Below are 20642 nucleotides of genomic sequence, written 5' to 3' on the forward strand. Positions count from 1 at the left end.
GTTAATTAGGTATCATAGGAGAAATATTTTTCGTAATCTTTTGTGAAAGCTATTCACAGAATAAACAGTAATGTATATGTACAAATAAGCAAGGTTTAAGAAAGAGTATGGAAATTCTGAAAGCATACTTTTTTTCCCTAGCATATAAGCATTGAATATGAACTAGTACTTACTGAAATGATTGTCTGAAAATATTTTGACAAACTTCAGAAGAAGAGATGATGCTAATTTGATTTATATATTTTTGTTAAATATCTGAAGGACAATTGTTATGTTATATTATTTGATGAGTTATTTTGTAGAGAGCAATCTAAAGTAAGTTTATTATCTGGTATTGTTTCTGCTCTGGGACTTTTTGAAGTTATCCACAGGCATTCATAGCTAATTGAAAAAACTACCCCTCAGGAAAGGAAAACATTTATCAAAATTGCTGCAGAGGTACTTTTGGCAATAATCTTCATGCCAGTAGTCATGAACAGTCAAACCAGAATTATCATAGACCTACAATGAAGTGAAAAGCAAACATCAGAAAAAATGGCAGTGGAAAAGTTAAATAATTCTGATATCAACTGCAACATCCAGTGTCTGCACCCAGTTTACTAAAGTAAGATAAATCCCCATGCATCACCAAAGCATCGTTGATTCTGCCCATCACAAAGTCTGTAGCATCTAACAGGAACCTAACAGATTTGAACAGCTATCCAGGGCAAGAGCTACTCACTCATCAAAATGAAAGCCTCCTAAACGGCTTTGAAAAACTCACCCTTGAAAATCATTATACAGAATGCGTAATATACATAGATCTGCACATAAAAATGATAATGCCTTCTTTTATTTTAAGGGAAAGGTTAAAACATAACCTCTCATTTTACATAACATCATTTGCAAAACTGTTATTTGATTAAAAGATTATTTAACATTGTCTATCTAATTTTGTGTGGTTTACATTTCCCAGAATAATAAATACGAAGACCAAATGAGCTGAAGAATTAGAGTGCTGTCTGTCCGAACAGCCAAAGCACCCTCACTGCTCTCCCGTTGTTCTTATTGCCTCCGATATCATAGCATGGCCAGATACCCTCTTCCAGACCCTGCCAAGCTGGACTAAACCATTCCTGCTCTCACTAATCTATCTCCTCCTCAGCTCTGTTTGGAAAGAGGACATGGTATGCCACCCTTAAGCTGTGCACAAGTCAGAAGGGTATAGCTGAAATGATTATGTTTACCTGAAGTAGCCGAGGAAGTGCTCCCACCATCTGCTTCTCCTAGCAAAGCCATGGAAGCTTCCAGTGCACCCAACATGGCGAGGAGGGATGATATTTTTAAACAGCACACCACCTCGGAAATGAAGCGGTCTGAGTGGAGCTTAATTCAGGCACACTGCTTTGCAAATACGCCTTTGCTGCTTCCCCAGTAGGCACAGACCCCTTTGCACGAGGCAGAACCAGTGGGGATCTCGGGGACATTTTACAGATCTGGGGACCCCATTCTTACCACTAAAAGTGCTGGGAAGCACAGCACGGGAGGCTTTGCGGGGGGGAACTGAGGTCCACTGGGATTTCTCAACTCAACCATGCCATCTTGCAGGTGGTGGTTTCCAAAGCCTCCTTGAAGCCTGGTTCTTCAACTTGCTCCCTCACAACTCCGGGTCCAAGAGTTCACCGAAGCAGTTGCAAAGGTCCAGCTTGTGTTTGTTACTTCATCTGCCTTTACATTTATCTTTGAGACCACCAAGTTGCAGAGGGAAAGGAGATACTTGACAGCTGTACAGCAGCCAGTCTACACCTAGCGCAGCTCATGTTGTACTGGATCAGACCGAAGCTGTTGGGACACCGCTGTCATAGGAGGATTTATTTGCTTGGCTCAGGGGTGGGCCCGTGTTGGTCATTTGTGTTTACTCCAGTGACTCTCCTAAGTAAATCCACACTTGGGTTTATGAGAACTTTTATATCCATGCTCTCTCTCTGCATCAGTTTAGAAAACTACTCACTTTAGTAAAGCCAAGTTTACACATCTGACATCCTACATCCATTTTGTTTGCCATTTCCCCAGTTTTCACTACAGCTGAACACCTGAGTATTAACTATTACAGTACCATAGACAAATTACTCCTTTTTACAGCAACCATACACACCTTACTGCCAACCATAGGAAGTGGAAGAATAAAACAGCAATCCTTCCCTTGGTTGTTTGCAAAGCTGGATGCATTATCTCCTCATTAGAAATCAGACTGAATTATGGCATAAAAAGATAGGCTGCAAACACCAATCTTCACTGCAACCTGCAGCATGCAATGACATTGGTCTTTTTTGCAGTTATTTATGAATGTGTTGATCTTAAGACTTTCATTAGTTTGAATTAAAATATCTTGTATTCAACAGATGAAAGCTACATAAAAGCTTTCATTTGCTCATTGCCAATGAAATTCATCAAATCTTAATATCAACTGCAGCTGAAAAAATGCATGCAAAATTCAATTACCAGGGAAAATCACCATGCTAGATTCTGAAGGAGTTCTATTTGCTAATGTCCATAAATATATTTTCAACATAAAAATCCAATGTATTTAACACAACTGAGTTTGTTTTTATACCCTTATAGATATTTCCCCTATGAAGTAAGATTTTTACTGTTTTATTTGTTCTTGTCACCATATCCTTTTTTTTCCAGATAAAATCAATTAAGATTTTTTTTTGCCTACTCATTATAGTTAATTGCCTTTGTTAGCTTGGAATTTGAGCTCGTGCTTGAATCTGGGGAGAACCATCTGGATTGCATGCCTGGAGAACTGAAGCGTGAGTGTCAGAAGTGAAAAAAGAAGCAATTCTCTGAAACTTCAGACAGCTTTTGCTTTGATTTCTCTCTTTCACCACAGCTATGTTCTATTGCAGCAAAACAAAGTACTCACAGGAAAACAGAAATGGTAAAATCATGTACTTCTAAAAATTACTAATAGTTCTAGATATAACTCCAAGCACACATTAAAAAGACATTCAGAATACTGAGCTAGGAAAACTAAAATGTTCATCACTTACTGGCAATATGGTATCAAAAAAAATCACAGGTTTGAGTAAAATTTTCCAAAGAGAATAGTCCCACATTGATAGAGAAGAAAACTGGACTTTCAGTTTTTACAGAGAATAAAATTAATCTCAAAGCTTTCTACAGTTCAGAGAGTAAACAGGAAATCTAAACCCCCTTGAGAAATGGTATTCCAAATGAATTTTTTTTTAACAAACTAATATTTTATTTTAAGCTAATTAAAATGTTATTAACTCCTTTCAGTTTTTTGAGTAAAGTAAAACACAACTTCTCAAAACAGGAAAGACCTCTTTCAAAGCAAAGTCAAAATATCCTGTTCTTTAACCATCAAAATAGAAGGGAAATTAATAGTTTCATTTTCCTGGTCATCTGTCTAAACACAAATTGACTGACATGGCCATACTTCCACAAAATGTCTGGGTTTAACAAAAACAACTTTTTTGACAGAAAAACCTTCTGTTCAAAAATTTCTGATCATACTAATGCTAATCATACTGTATTTAAATGAAAGTTAAACTAGCAATCAGCTATATCCCAGTCTTTCAGATTTATGTACACACCTAAATACACAGATAGTCCCAAGCTGGAATATTTTAAAGCACATAAATGTAATCATTGCTTTTAAAAATGAGAACACCCTTCTAATCCTTTCAGATACTTTTGAGAAATTAATTTAAATCTAATTTTGCTATCACATTCTGAACTATCCTTGTTTTCCTTCTTTCATTGAGAATATGTAGAAAATTCTTATTTTAAGCTCAACAGTTTAATTTTTTAGTTATATTTTATTTAAAGACAAATTGTTTTGGGAAATCCTGGCAATTATTTCCCAGAACAGAAGGTGGGAAAGCTTCACCATTCATGTTGGACTGTGTTTTGTCATTCCTACTTGACAACACAGAGTCACATCAGTAGCTGGACTAATGGATCATTAGGGAGGGATTGGGATATCAGCACTGTTGGCTCTGCTCTACTCTTGGCTGCCTTGTTTGTTCTAAACAAGTAATCCATCTGTTGTTATTTTCCAAAATAGAGGAGGAACTAGTAAGGAGAGCTAGGGAGCTGCAGTTGCCACAAACCCCCTGGCTGGACGAAGCTGGCTGCTCTTTCATCCCAATTCCTGACAACTGACAGAAAATACTGCCAGCATTTCTAAAATATCCAACTCTCTTCATCTATCTAGGTCTAGCTTTCATTTTTGCATTATTTCAGAACACCTCAACACTTTCAAATGCAGCCAGAGCATGTTATTCTACACGTTGCTGTAGTATAACAAATACCAGAGAAATTGAAGCAGAACAAAAAAGCAGAGGAAAAAGAAAGAGGGTGTGTGTGTAACTGTTACAGCCAAGTTTCAGGAAGAAATAGCCACCTGCATCTGGACAGGTCTGATTTACCTCACTGACCTGTATCTCTTGGTACATAAACCAGCCATGTTCACATTTCATTTGCATACTGCTGCTCTGCGCAGCTCCACCATTCAGTGTTTCCAGTCTTGTTTCGGACAGTCAGACCAGTACCCCTACTTAGTTCTGCACCAGCCATCATAACCAGATGTTTCTGCATGCAGCCTGCGCAATCCCACCTGAGGCATATTATCACCTCTTCAGGACAAGAAGATACTTGTATTCTTTCATTTGCATTCACTTGCCTTTCTCTAAATAAGAGTTATATGGTCACCAGCAAATGGAACAAATCGTGTTGGCTCTGTGCCTCCCTTCTATCTGGGGGAGAATCTCTGAGCTACCACGTGGAGGATGCCATGCCAGAAATGCTTTAGTTTACCAAGCTGATGGGTTAAAGAACACTTCTGCACATGGGCCAGGAGTGGACAGATGTTCTCCCAGAATATACTCTGAAATATTTTACAGAGAAGGGCTGCTAAGAGCAGTACTAAGGGCTCAGGATTTCCAAGTGCTGAAACAGTGCAGTTCCTCTATGAATGCAACTACATGGGTATGGCTCAACATTGCTGATGCTCATGCTCCCAAATCGCAGATAATGGCAGCAAAGTGAAAAAACAGAGTTTGCATTTGTCAGACAAAGATAGTAAGGTATAATGGGTGTTAAAAGCCATCAATACCACAGTAACCCCTGGAAGCAAGCAAGGGACACATTATCACCAGGGATCTCGGCAGTGCTGCAGACCCACAGCCTCACCTATGACTTGCTGCAACCACCTCCACCCCTATCTCAGCACAGCAGCTACACCATGTTGCAGTCTTTGTAGGCCTTCAGAAGACAGTTACCTGCTCTCCTCTACATCTACTGCAAAGGATGGCCTCTCCTGACCAGAAATAGGGCTGTGAGGTCCCCTTCTCATTGACCCAGCCCTTTTACACAGACCTCTGTGGAGCCATGAGAGCAAGAACCCCATCCTGAGATGCAGAGCAACTGGAAAAAGTTGACTGCATAAATACAGCATAGTCACATTGCTTGGATTTATGTCTCCACAAAAAAAAATCCTCTGTCTCCTGTCCTTTGCTTATACACATGTCCTGTTAACTTTTTTTTTTAATATATGCACCAAAAGTTACCCATTTACATTTTAAAATCTGACAGGCTGTTTGCAGTGTCCCTTGATACAGAAATAAACACTGTAATACTCAGTGAGATAAGGCAAGTCAGCAAGTTTTCAATATTGCTGGAAAAGAAAATGTACTTTTACCCTCCAAGCTCATGAAAACAACCAGGAAAGAAGGATGCAATATTAGATAATGCTATTATTAGAAAACAAAGACTAATGGATCTTGTACTAATTAGCTCCCTACTGAGACTACCTGCACACATTTGCTCTGCTTGATACAGTTTAGTTACTAAAGAGCTAGTCTTCAGCGATGCAGGTTTTCTTTCTTTGCTTGAGTAAAAGAGCCTCTGAATAGCTCTAATCAGAATTAAAGTACTATTTGGAAAGCCTCTAGCTAAAGAATTTTCAGTTTTCTGAAATAACTGGTTATTTAAAGACTAGTTTATGAATTTCTCATTAAATCACAAAGTTTACAGTTGATAACTGCATGGACACCAAGCTTTTCAGAGTCATCAGCATGTAAACCAGGGCCAGGCAAAAGGTTTAAAAAGCACAAATGAGATACCATTTGGGTTTTCTTAAGTAAGTGCAAATGGTTTCTTGTTTAGACTTTTCAGCTCTGTCCTGATGGAGACAGGCCATGAGGATTATGCAGAACATTAAGATTATGCAGGACAACACCTCCTACAGCTGTAGTTAATATTACACATTTGCTGCCATAATTCCATATAATAAGGACATTGGTGAAGTCATGGAAGAATGTATTTTGAGTCCTGCTTTTGCAAACAAGTAATTATAACTCATCTCACAAAGAGCAAGCCAATCAGTAAGGGCAACGTTCAAAACATAAGCTGATCTTAGAATAAATTCTCATCAAGCTTTATGAGGAAAAAATTCAGTTACAAAGTCTGGGAAAATGTAACCAAATGACCTCCACCAAACATGTCTACTGTTTTGTACATAGATTTTAAAAGAAGCAGCAGCATTCTGAAAGGAAATTTTTTAAAAGCTTTATCACTTATTATAGCAGTATTTTATCCAGTTAGGACAGAGGAAGATCATTCCAAAAGGACCAGTGATTAGAGACAAGGATGAGGAATCCATCTGTTTCTTTCATGCAGTAATTTTTCCCTTCTAACCAGGCCACCGTGATGGCTGCTTGCACCAGGAGGTCCCCAGGGCTGGCCAGGGTAAGACCTGGAGGTGCCATCAAGGCCCTAACAACAGGAGTTCAAGGAAGGCCCATGTGCCAGCCCGGCACAACTCTTGGCCCATTCCCCTTTCCTTTAGGTGTGGTGGTAGGGAAAAAGGAACCTGCATGCCAGGTACGAGGATATTCATGTGTATCATCTCAGGAAGAAATGTCTCCTTGCACTTGGGACAGACAGAAAGGCTCAACCCTCCCCACATGACAAGCCTCCCTTGCTGAGCACAAGGAAGGCTCTATAATGAGCTCCTGGGGAGCTACTGCTTCATCCCTCCACCCCACCTCTACAGCACCCACGGGGGACTGTTGTTCTTGCCATCCTCCCTTGACCTGGGGGCCTTCCTCTTCATGGCATCCACACTGCAGGTGGGTGGTGACAGCTCCCCTGCTGACCCTGAGGGAAAAGCAGGAGCACAGGCTGACTCCAGCACTTCTCAAGGAGCCTGGGAAAGGCTCCTCAAGGGACTCCCCAGGGCTTCAATGAGCAGGAGCGGTAGGCTGGCTGGGGAGGGGTGTCCCCAGGGCTCACAAGTCAAAGTGCCTCTGCACTGCCCTTGGGGCTTCTCCCTCACAGCTGGCACCCGTCCACCCCAGCGCACATCGCACTCCTGCTGAAATGCCCTCACTGGGCCAGCTCTAGCCCCACACTGGCCCAAAGCAAGGCTCCCTCCAACAGCCCCAGCCTCCACGTCTCCCACTCTCTCCCTGTCTTCATCTTCTCCAGCCTTCTCCAGCCCTCCCCAGCCTCCTTGCTCCCCACACTGAGCCCTGGACAGCAGCTGGGTAAGCTGGAGGGAGGTGGACAGGGAGCAGGGCTTCACTCTGTGTCATGCCCAAGGGCTTTCCCTGGCACTCAAGCTTGTCCCAGGCCAGGCCAGGAGCAGACTGACATGCCAGAGACTGACAGAATTAGCCCAAGCCCTGTTCCCCACCCACGTGCCAGGGCCTCATGCAGGACTCCGGCACTAGTAATCCGGTCTCCCCTTGTCATTCACAGGCTTCAGTGCCCAGGACATCAGCCCTCACCTCTGGCTCAGCCCACGCAGCCTCCTGGGGACCAGCAGGGCCAGGACATGTCCCAGGACTGGGCATCAGCACCACTGCCAGAGGTCTTCATAGCCAGCTGTATGGGCTGTGAGCCCTGGACTCCTTTGCTGAGACGAATGGGCCTCAGCAGAGCCCCAGCAGCCCTCTCCACTGCTTGGAGGAGCCCTTGGTCAGTGCAATCAGATTTAGGGCATCCCTCCTCCCCTGGAAGCTCAGCATGCCCCTAGGAGAGCTCTGACCCTCCTCTCAACACCCCCCACCCACCTCTTTGCAAGGCTTTCGGAGACCTGGGCAGACAGAAGCTGCCCAGGCATTCACCTCCAGCAAGGATGTGTGGAATTGCTCCTTCGGATAATTCTCTTCCCACTGCTCCCTGCCTCTCCAGTACAGGCACCAGCTGGCATCCCAGCCTGGCTGTATGTTTGCTGCAGTGCTTCCTCTCCTCTTCCTCCTCCTCCCAAGCTAGTTTCCTACAAGAGAAGGAAGGAAAATATGTGAGCCTCCCAGAGCCCTGCCCTTGCTCAACAAGCCCCGCTCCTGGAGCTGGGATGGGGTTTGTGGCACCCCTGCAAGCAGGCTTGACTCCTCTTCCCTTCCAGGCAGCCCGTCTCCTTGGGGACAGCCTTGCTGCACAGACCATGGACCCTTGGGCCATTCCCCTCTCTTTCAGATGTGATGGGAGAGAGGAAAGGAACCAACATGTCAGCTACAAGGACCCCCATGTGAATCATCTCAGGAAGAAATGTCTTCCAGCCTTGGTGGTGGGGACAAGCAAAATGGCTTATGCCTGCCTGGAGAGCTTAGAGTATCTCTCCAACAGTCATAGCCACCTGGTATTTTTGGGGAAGGGGGACAACTGAGAGGAGCAGAGCTGTGCTCTGCCATGCCCTTGAGACATGTTTTTCTTCCCTTTACACCAGATATTCCTGTTTCAAAATAGTAGAGACAACATCCTGCTAATAGAGATGAACATCTGTAGATGGAGAGGTTATCTTTACCACACAGGTCTATTTGGGGAAGTTACTCTCAAGTAAAACAGCATATGAGTTTCCGGTGCATTTTTTTGGTTTCATATTATCACCCCATGAGAAGAGCATCAGTAAACAGTACACTTATGAGACCACTAAATGAAGCTGCACATACTACTTGACAAAAAACTTCACTGCAAAGTTGCTCATATGTTATTTACAACTACTAAAATGTAAATTTCTAACTGCCACACTGCACCACTATCGAACAGATCAGGGAAAGCTGATAAATAACAATGCCTTTTCCAATAACAGGTCAGTCACACCATTCTAGTGTTCATAAACATGGGAAAAAACAATGGCAAGGGAGTGAGTATTTGTCATTCTTCTGTAGCTTGTAGCTTTGACTCAAAACTCCGTCAAGCTCCTTTCACAGAATTTAATGACCATTGTATGCACATATGCATGCACTCACAAAAAAAAATATGGAAGACTGCAATTCGGTTAAGAGTCTCACCCAGCAAAGAAAGCCCACTTACAGCTCTGAAAATGCCTGATGCCTGTTTTCCTTTTATTAGAGCTGACAAAGACTTGCTCTGGGAGGTCACACCTCTGCTTGCAACTCTAAGCCTGGGGTCAGGGTGGGGTTTTTTCCTTGAAGCGAAAGCACTTTACCTTTTTCACTCTCTGCAAACAAAGCATTGTGTGGCAAAAACAGGCCAGAGAGGAGGAATGTCTCACGAAGCGAGGCGTGGCCACGTTTTAGCTTTTCTGTTTGAATTCCGACAGATAGCATTGATAAGCCTTTCCTTTTAGAACAAAAAGAATTTACTGAGTCGGTAGAGTGAATAAAAAGAAACATGCTGTAAAATACAGCTGCTGGGAGCAGTTAAAAGGTTCCACACCGTTGCTTTCCTATTGTGAATGCCTGATTTTGTAGAAACAATTTTCTCAAAATGAGGAGAGAAAAAAATCAGGACAGGAAAGGAGCTGTTATTCAGGGCTTGTGCAGCTTATTACCTGCATTATTGCACGAGTGTATACATATATATGGGTGTGGGTGTGGGGGGTGTGTGTGCTTGTGCACATGTTCATATACATATATGGTTACATTACAATATTACAGGTTTATGTTACATAAGTGCTTGTGAGGTACGATAATCTCAGTTAACATATTATAAAAGACCTGTATACAGCACAGCAAAAATGCGAGGTTTTTAGCAAAAAAATAGCAAGAAAAAAAAAGTGATAGAACAATACTGCCAATTAAACCAGAGGCACTGGAAAGCACCAGTGTACTTTCTCACACCAGTTAGCAGAGCCAGAGGCTGGTGGTGCAGCCAGTTTGTTACCGGGGAGCAGAGCTGTTCCACTCGAGATTGCAGGCTGCCATCTCCTGGTGGGTTTACTTAAAGTCACACTTTGTAAGAGTCATCTTTTGAGTAAGGTTACTTAAAACATCAGCTTTATTCACACTGACTTTTTCAGAGCTCATTTTGCAAGCACATTGGTTCCAGTACATATTTTTTCCCCCAACACCCCACGAAAAGGCTCAGGTCGCATCTATACTGCTTTTCAAGGTTTGGCCCATTGCCAGCTCAAATCCAAATTTAATTTGTGCCCACATGAGCCTGCGCTCAAGTGCTGGCTTGAGACTTGGGTTGGAGAGGGATGGAAAACATAACAAGTAACTTCAGCTAATATTCTTTCTACCCAGGGATGCTCTTACCTTAAACATAGTAGATGTCCCAGGTATACTGTGGCTCACCAAAGGGTTCACCATACTGGCCTAGACCATCTGGTGTTCCACCTGCCCTTGTGGCAATGGTACACAGACAGGGTTACAAAAAGAAGACAGTCAGAGCGCCCCATAGTAAGAAACATCTGCTGTGTTGAGTCATAGGCAGCCTTTGCTCAGTAAAGTCTATATAGCACTGTGCAGGCATTATACCACTCCTGCAACCTGCTTCTCACAGTGTGCTCAGACAAAGTTCAGGCAGCTTTAAGGTCAAGATGGAACTGGTTTTGGTTCAGCCTTCTAAAGCACAGTACAAGTGTAGTATATGCATAAGTAATGTGAAAAAATTGCCATATGTCTTCACTGAAATTGGAAGCACAATACCCATAGTTTTCTTCTTCCCTTCCACTCGGATGTATTGCATTTGTTTTAATTTGTTGAAAATGACAAATCTGCTATCATTTGGCAGTGTCTTTAAAACAAAATATGTTTCTGAGATATGTTTCTTAGGGAAAAATTGTTGCTATAAAAATAATACAGAAACCAAGATTTGATTCATCTCTCTAACCACTCAAAAAGAAAAATCACTTCCATATGCACACCTGGAAAGGCAAGACTAAACCCTGATTGTTCTGCTCTAAAACTACTGTCTAGTGATGTCACTGGAAATCAGGAATAAAACTCCTTAACACCAATGCAGTATTAAGCGGCAGGCATCAATTATAGCAGGACCAGATGCATGGGGGATCGCTCCACCTAATGTGCATCCTAAACTATTTCACAGGTCCTGTTTTATGTCACATAGCTATACATATTCATTACATTTCCAGGAATTATCTGCATATGTATGAGTCTTCCCAGGACCTTCATTATATTATATTATAATGTCCTTTTACACCTGGGCAGTTATGCCTCTAGGTGGTCATCTTGACAGTCTGTTGGTCGTTACTTCCTCTTCACTACTCTTCATCCTGGTTTGCCCCATGACCCCCTAAGTTCTTGCACATATCCCTTACCTGGCACTTCTTCACAAACCGCAGAACCAGCTCAGCCTCCTTTTTTTTTTAAATACAGTCTGTCAAAAGGATTTTCTAGAAAAAGAGAATGAAAGGAAATAAACACAGAAAAAATGAAGGTCAGATTATCAGATTTTAAATCCCAAAAGAACTAATACCATCACACAGCAAGGGACAACAGCTTCTTTTAAACTGCATTTGTGAAGCAAAATCATTTTGATAATCCCCAGTATAAAAGTTTACTGGATCTATTATTAGCAATGGAAGTAACCGTAGAGTTTAACACTTGTCCCATACTGAGTTGGGCAAAATTCAGAATGCCACAAATCTACTGTAGTCCCTACCAACAGGGAAGTTCAAGTGCCGCAGCCTGCAAAATACAACTGCAATTTACTAGTGGAACAGTGATTCTTAGAGTCACTAATGACTCTATTTTTTTTAAAAAGACATGAAACAATTGCTATTATACAAACTATTTCCAGCTACTTTTAAAAACAAAATTTATTTTACATCAGAAAGGAAATTTAAAAGAAATCTGTGAAGAAAAAAAGGAGCTGATAATCTATTTTTCAAAGAATGCACTAAGGTTTGATCATGCAGCTTGAAATTTTCATACTGTGCAAATAAATTCTTCATCCACTTCCTATTTTCTTTAAAAAGCATCTAAAATGGTCCCTGCATTGTGAATGAGTGTGATGCTAAATGATGAAATTGGAAATACAGTGAGACACCAGCCATTTCCTAAGCATCATGTAATAGATGTAAAGCTCTATAAAATTTAACTCCATGCAGCCAACCATAGAATTAATAAATATTCAGGTTTTTAAGGATTAATAACCATAGATCTACATCATCCAGAATAAAAAAAAAAACACAAGCAGAAGAGAAATTACAATAGCCTGTACTATTGAAGTCAACTCACTCTATGAGTCATAACTGATTGCATCTGGTTTCCATTTTTAAAGACCTTTTAAGTGTCCATTTCTGTCTGACATTGAAGAGAGGTTAAACTAAAGAAAACCTACAGTGAATATCACAAAAAAAAAAGGACTCAAGGGAAAGGTTTGACCTATCTTCATTCTAAGTTTGATGATGCACTTATACATGATGAGGGTACCACAATCTCACAACCCATCAGCAGGTAATTCATAAGGAGGTCAAAGAAAGGAAAAGGCCACAGAATCATGCATAATTTAGCAATTTCATCAATAAACAATTCTTCAGATAATAAAAAAGAGCACTGAAAAAGGCATGCAGAGGAGAATGGGAACAAATACCACCACTATCTTGCAAGCAAACTTCTACTTCATGTGCGTACAGGAAACTAGGTAAATAAATCCCCAATTTGCATCAACAACCATGATAATCATGCATGGAAATATAGTCACACGTATATTTATACTTTGTACATTACACTTGATCCACTTGGGTAGGTGATGATACTGCAAAAATAAATAAAGAAGAAGAAGAAGTGGGGAAAAGCAGTAAATAATTATTTGATCACCTTCAACTTCACAAACGTAGCTTTAGTAATGCAACGGTCAACATGAAAGGCACAAAAGCAAAACCTCTGAAGAGTAAAACCCTACTGAAATATGTAGCTACAATGGTCCAATCAGACCTGACACAGCTATTCTGATTCTTGAATTCTGTAATAGTCACAAATAATTTCTCCCTAGTGTGTGTTGCAGTCTACCAGATTTATTTATTTTTTATAGTAGTGTGGTAAAACTAATCCTTCTAAAAGTTATTATTAGGAATTAATATTTCAAATCACTGGAGAACAGTACACCATTATTACCTTTAAAGGCTTCAGACATGCAAACAAAATAAATAGTAAGTTCCTATTTTAGCTGATTCATGGTAACTAACATATTTGCATGCCTGATATTAACTTTTTTTAACAATTCCTTGGTTACAGACTGTTCCCATGATTCATTTTATTGACATTACCTTCATCCATTTCTGTAAGTTGGTGAATCCATAAACTTGCCAGCTCATACTCCTTCAACTCCACTAAATACTGTCCCCTGTAATGAAATATTTGTTGGATGTAATTAGTAGAACTATTTCCAGGTATTTCTTTCAAAGTATGAATACTACTGAAATGTGTTTTCATTAGTATAAAAAAAGAAAGAGGAAAACTAATGCCTTACAATAACATACTATTACATAATTACATAACATAATTACAATAACAATAACATATAATAATAAAAACATCAAAAAAAATTTTTTTCATCAGAAATATCTGTCAAATTTATTATTTTTTCATTCACATCACAGTACCAAGAAATTATATGCTTATCTCTCTTTAGATTGTAGGAGTTACAAAAGTATATTTTCTTTGGATTCCACAGATCGTAATCCTTACAATCTCAAGAACTGCAACAATAAACTTAGTAACACTGTATCTAAAATCCACCACAGAGTGATAGCTGACAGATAGATTCTGTTTTCAAGGACAATTGTTTGCCTCTTCAGATACTGGCATGAGTATAAGAGGTCATGCTACCCAAACCACACTTGGGAGGCAAGCTGAGCAAACCCACTCTTGTAAATACATTATTATTGACTGGAACTTGGTAACTAATTCTCCTAATACACCTTAGGAATAATATTCTAGCTTTTCCTCATTAGTTCTTAAGGCTTTTAAGGGGAGGAACCAGCTTTGTCTAGTAATTTATTTTTCTCTTGATAAAGGTCACTACTTCTCACTGGGCTAAAGATGGGGAAGAAGAATAGTTCAAATCTAAATTGGCCTGGTCTCAATCCTTCACATTCTTTGCATTATGTGGATTTGCAGACAGATCAGTGAAGGACCCATCTACCTGGGGAAAACATTTAAAATCATTAATTTTTTAGAGGTTCAGATTTGCTTTTTTGTCATGGCACCTATTTACTTCCTTTTCCCCAGGAACTATATGTACCTTAAAGAGCAGAATACTGTATATGAAGCAAGGTTCCTGCCCCCAAGATGATGATGACAATAGTTGGGTGCCGCTATGCAGATAAAGTTCATCAAGTTTTAAACTGTTACGCAAATATTACATTTTTTAAAACCAATCAGAGCAGGTTTCAAAGAATATAAGGGTATCTATCAATAGCATTCCACATGATATTTTTTTTTTAAGTGAGATATCTGTGAAGTTCTCAGCTGATCACTTTCCTACCTTAATATGCAAAGTTGTGATTTATTTGGATAAAGATGAATGGTTCAGTTTATATCTGAGACAGCATTTGGTAAATTATGAATCTGTAATTTATAAAGAAAAAACACAGTAATTTAATTGCCAATATGAACACAATTTGGAGACACAATTACAATTTCTGTAAATGTGGTTCTGCAGGATGTAATGCCCACATGGTAACAGAAACAGTTAATCGTGACATGAAACACGTGCCAGACATGTTTAGAGTTCTCAGTTATACCCACTTGAATTGTTAAAAAGTAAGGCTGAAAAGCTTAGGAAGCAGAGGCAAAATACCTGAAGAAAAAACAACAGCAGCAAGAGTCAATGTATAATAGCAAATTTAATAAAAATGAAAAGGAGCAAGTTATTACCAAACACTGAATACAAAAACTTGCAACGTGAAGTATCAGTATTATATTGCAGAAAAGTAATTGGTCACTATCAAATGGTGAATGGTCATTATTCTTTTTAATGATAAACATATACACCATTAAAGGAAACAAACAATACCAGAAACACTGAAGTCCTGCACAGCTCTTTTTGGATCAATCTGTCATAGTACGCAACCTCTATAGTAGAATACTAACCAACAAGAAGGGTCTAGAGGAACCGCTGCTGCCAAGTCTTGTATTGCATTTCTATACTGTTGCTGCTTAGTATATGCTCTTCCTCAATACAGCCTAATAAGGACAAAAGTTTCTCTTTAAATATAATTTCCCTTAGAAAACTGTACCTACAGAATGAAGTCATATAGACTACTATTCATAATATTAACAGTTTGAGGCAACTAAATATCGAGTTCTTCCATGGTTTTTCTCATGCAAACTTGAAGCAATTATTCAAGAAAAAAAAATGTTGAAAAATAGAATAAACATTCAATTTTATTTCTGAATTTAATAAATCAAATTTGAAAAAACAAAGTCCAGTAATCTATAGCATACAGGCAGATGACTGCACTTGCATAAATTGAGTTCAGTATAATAGAACCCTGTACCAGCTTTGGGCATCACAGAGTTGAATGGAACTCTCTCCAAGTTCCATAGCCTACTGGTGCAGCAGTTTCTGTACAGGAAATATCAGATTTTGTTAAATCCAATTTAAAAGTATAAAAATTCCTACACTAGCAACCTCTTATTTAACATAAAAATCTGAGAAATTTGACTAATGTCACTTGTTTATTTAAAAAAATCATGTACTTATGCAGAATCAGAGTAAAAGTTATCAGAATATTCAGCATAAAACATTATTCAGTTGGGTTATTACCATGTCTGATCATTTCTTTAAAATAGTTATCTGAACTATTTCTAGAAGTCAGAATACTTCTAGAAATACTATTCTACATACTATTCTATGACTGGAGTCAGTTTTCTGGTTAGATAATTTATGAAGTTTGGAAGGTAATATGTACAGATTGCAGGTGCATAAAATAGGTACCTGTGTCCCATTAAAAAATTTAAAAATATATAGGTTTTTCCCCAAGAGAAGCATTAACAGAAATGGTGTTATAAAATGAAATTTCACCCTAAGACAATATGCATTTTGGGAAAGGCAAACTCTAGAAATACAGTAAAATCTGAAGGTTGGCTCTCACTGCAGGACACACTTGTGAGCCTCCTTAAAAATTATTGTGGCTTGAGGCTGTTAGCTGAAAGGAATGCAGAAACCAACACAAAGCCAAGCTGTTTTGTACTTCATTGTTTCATTCCTCTGCACTTTTCCAAGTCTTCCAACTGCCTCAGCTTTGCATTTTAGCAAAAGAAATGCTATTTACATTATTTAAAGGTGCCTGTTAAGATTGTTTTCAGGGACACTGACAGATTGAACGTGTTCTGCTCCCACAGGGCAATATCAATAAAAAATATCTGGTCCAATCTTGCATTATTAAGCACTCCAGTACCAGGATCATGAACCCCAAAGCAGCTGCTGAAGATTGCTTCTCCAAACAGCAAGTACTGTGTTAAGAGCCAAGGTGTTGCTTCAAGAGGGGATGATATCTTTTGCTGTACGATGACATATACAGGATGAAGTACTTTCAGGTCCCAACCCGGTTATGACTAGCTGTGTGTAATACAGATGTTAAATGACAATGAAAATACCATACTGAAAGTACAACACATGACCTCTCCACCCAGATTTCACTAACATGCAGAATTATACCATTGCTTAAAGAATGCCTTTGAAAGCTTTCACAGCTTCCACAGTTAAATTATAGACTTTAAAAATATGCTTTTCGTTTCTGTTTTTTCAGCAATGTTTTTATTCTGTTTTTCTTGTTTCTTTCTAGTTGTACAGGGTCTTGGACAGAAGTAATGGCAAGTTTGTAGCACTATAAAGTACACAGAAAAACACGAGTATTATTGTATAAAATCTTAGTGTCAAATGATAGTTTAATTATAGGAATACATGACTTTTCAATGTATTTGCTTACTATACTTCTGCAGAAATTAAAAATGTATTTGTTAGCTTTGCCAGCAGCAAAAACTGAATCAAAAGACTTTCTGTTCATTGTGTCTGTCCTATCTCCAACTCCCTTTAGGAGTGTTGTGTCCTGAGCAAGGTCTCCAAAGAAACACTATGGTCCCCTGAGAACACTAAACAAACACAGTTTATTAAGAGCCTGCATCTTCATTGCTGTGGGACAAAACTTAGATCATGCTGTCATACAAAGGTAAAAGGTGGCAGCATTCAGCTAGTTATCAGTTCTCCTGCTTCTAGCTCACCTGTTGAAGAACTCAGATACTCAGTTAAAAAAAAAAAAAAAGAAGAAGGTGCTTGATAGAAGTAAAATTTAACATTAGACTTACTTTTTCCAAGTCATCTATAGCTGACTTTAACTTGCCTAACTTTCTTTGTATTGTTCCGTGCCTACAGTAGTGAAAAGTTGAAGGGTGCTCCTCCTTTTCTATTAACATAGTCAGTAGTCTTACTACTTCTTCTAAATCTTCAGTACTAACTGTTGCACCTTCAAGAACAGGCTGTATTGAGTCAACTAGTTCTAATTTTGCTTCTTGAGAGTCTGTCATCTCAGTTCCTTTTAGTAACTCAGCATCCTTCTCCTCAGAAGCAGTCCCACAAGGAGGGAAAGTTTCATCAAACCAGCAGTTCCATACTCCGTTGACACACAGGCAAGCAGAAGTTTCTTTTGGAATTCCACCTCTCACTTTTGCAAACTTCTCAAAATCTAACAAACAAGGGATGCTGGGGCTCTGATATTTTTTGATTGCTGAAGACACCTTGATACTGAATTTATCATGAATAGGGAGCCTTCCCAGAGGCTCAGACCTAAGGACAAAATATATTCAAATTAACTAAATATTCCCAGATATATTAACGATAACAAATTGCAATCTGCCAGCCAACAACTATACAAACAATTATTGTTAGCTCTCTTGTTAATGATAATTTCTTAACTTCTCAGCCATTTATCAAAATATATTATTGAAGCTGCATGTAAGCAGAATTGTTCCAGATTATTCATGTCCCCTGAATGTTCAGCACTTACTTGCAGTTACATGTTTATTTCCTCCAAAAGCTTCTAACTTGGGTTTACAAGGACGGTGCTAAACCTAAGAAAGGACAATATTCCAGAGTGGACAATTACCAGCCTTGTCAAATGATGATAAATCCTAGATGGATAAATATATCAATGACAGAACCCAATGATAGTTGGAAAAGGTCATGAGACTGTAAGAAGCACCACCCAGAGCTGAAAAAAAACACCTGAATTTACAAGGACATTTCCAACGTGATCATCTGGGAAAATTCATAGCTTCCAAGATGAGAACCTTCACAAATATTCAATATCAACATCTGCTTTGAGACATCATAGTGAAAGAAACAGAAGTCTTTAACAGAAACACTTTATCACAAACAATACTAGTCTTGCTAACACAGAAGGGAATACAGAGAAAATATTTTATACATACATATTTATAACACTATGTATCTAATATTTATAATATCTTATACATAAGGATCCTACTAGGAAAAAAAAGGGAAATTAAATAAAAAATGTAGCAGGTCCATGCATGAATGGCATGCAAAATTGTACAAAGATGAAGATGAAATTCCCTTGGTTTAGCAAAACTGATATAAAAGTCTTAGACAGCAAAGAACATACAGCAAGCACCCTGTCTAAAACAAGACTTTGGAAAAAGGCCACCTTCTCCCTTAGTCACAGCTCACTATACCAGTATATCACACCACTTAAGTATCTTTGATTTTCTTAAGAATAAACCTACTGAAAGGTGCCTAAAAGTAGAAAAAGAAGAAGCTGAATGGAAAACTGGCCTTAAGGACCAGGTCTGAACATCAGCGTAAGTACAGTGTGGACGCATATGACTGTACACAAAAATAAACAACATTTGGAATCTTTTTGCAGGTCACACTTCAAGCATAAATGTTTAAGAAATATCAAAAAAACTAGCAAGAACATTAATTTCTTTTCTCTCTCTTTTTTTTTTTTAAAATACTTGAATATTTGCTAAGGCACCCTATATCTGAAGTGCTTAAATAATAAATACTGGGAAAGTATTTAGAGTGATACATGAAAACAAAAGGTAAAAAGGAAACTTACTTGTTTGATGTAATCTGTGAAGTTCATGGTACAAAGGTGGTTAGTCCAGTCGGTTTACTAAGATCTTAGAATTTTCCCCTTGTCTTTCAGAAGAGGTTTGATGATTTTAATCATGCATTTATCCTTAGATAAAACTTCTGTTGTTGCACAAAGCACCACCATTTCAATTTAAAGTGCAGTAAATGTTAAACGTTCTAAAGATACCCAAGCAGCAGGGGTTTTTTCTTTGCATTAAAATTACATATATTATTCCTAAACAACTAAACTATGATTATCTAATTGCAGAGGAATATTAAATATTAAAAAGACAAAACCTGTAATTAGATAACAATTACAAATGAAAATACATTCTTTAAAAAGGCAATACACATTAATAAAAAAAAAAAACTTTTAAGAATCTTTGGGGGTTGACTTAATTTCTTAATCACATCTAATTTTCTAGGGTTTATTATTTTCTTTGATTTCTTTCTTTTCTTCTTGGGAAAACAGTGTATTTAACCCCAGCCTTTTGTGGTTGCTCCACAAGAACAATGTCATTCTCACTGTCCTCTTGTCCAGTCAAAGTAGGTGTTTTTTCTACTGGTATGTCTGTCTGCATTGACTGAGAATCACCACAGATGTGGTTCAACAGACTTTTGGTAGGGGATCTTTTCCCAGTCTCTGGCTCAACCTCTGGCTCAGCTATCCGTTGCTTCATAGCCTTCATGCTGGTTTTGAAATTAGCTGACATATTTAACATAGTTTCATCTTTGAAAGCAGTCATCTCCAGAGCTGAGACTGATCTTTTAATCAAACTTGTCTGATAAAAGAAGGAAACTTAATTTATTTAGATGTTCATTTGAAATAAGATTTATATATCGCATTTCCTTAGTTTTAATGGATTGGATTTTATTTTATATAAAAATGTGAAGAAAAAAAAAGTGACATGGGGACTACACCGTTGAAAAAAATTACAGTGTTTAATGGGACAAAAGATCTGCATACCTTAGGATGTGTCAAAGCAAAGAGATCTGAAACATTAATTCAAAGTTATTTGAAGCTCATGAAGAGCTAAAATCAATTTTCTTGAAAAAGTATCACAAGAATTTTTCATTAAATACCCCCAGTCCTTGTAGGCAAGTTAAATTTTAAAATCAAAAATGTATGCCACTGGTGGTGACATTTACAAAAAGATGAACTGAGGTATATTCATGAACTCAGAAGAAAAGACATGAGGACTCTGTAAAACGTTTGGAAGTACGATTGTATTATATGGAAACACAGTTAATATCTGAATAGAATTATGCACACTCATACTTTGTGCCCCATCCCTGGATCACCTAACAAA

This window comes from Falco punctatus (assembly GCF_963210335.1).
Source record: "Falco punctatus genome assembly, chromosome: 7".
NCBI lineage: Eukaryota > Metazoa > Chordata > Aves > Falconiformes > Falconidae > Falco > Falco punctatus.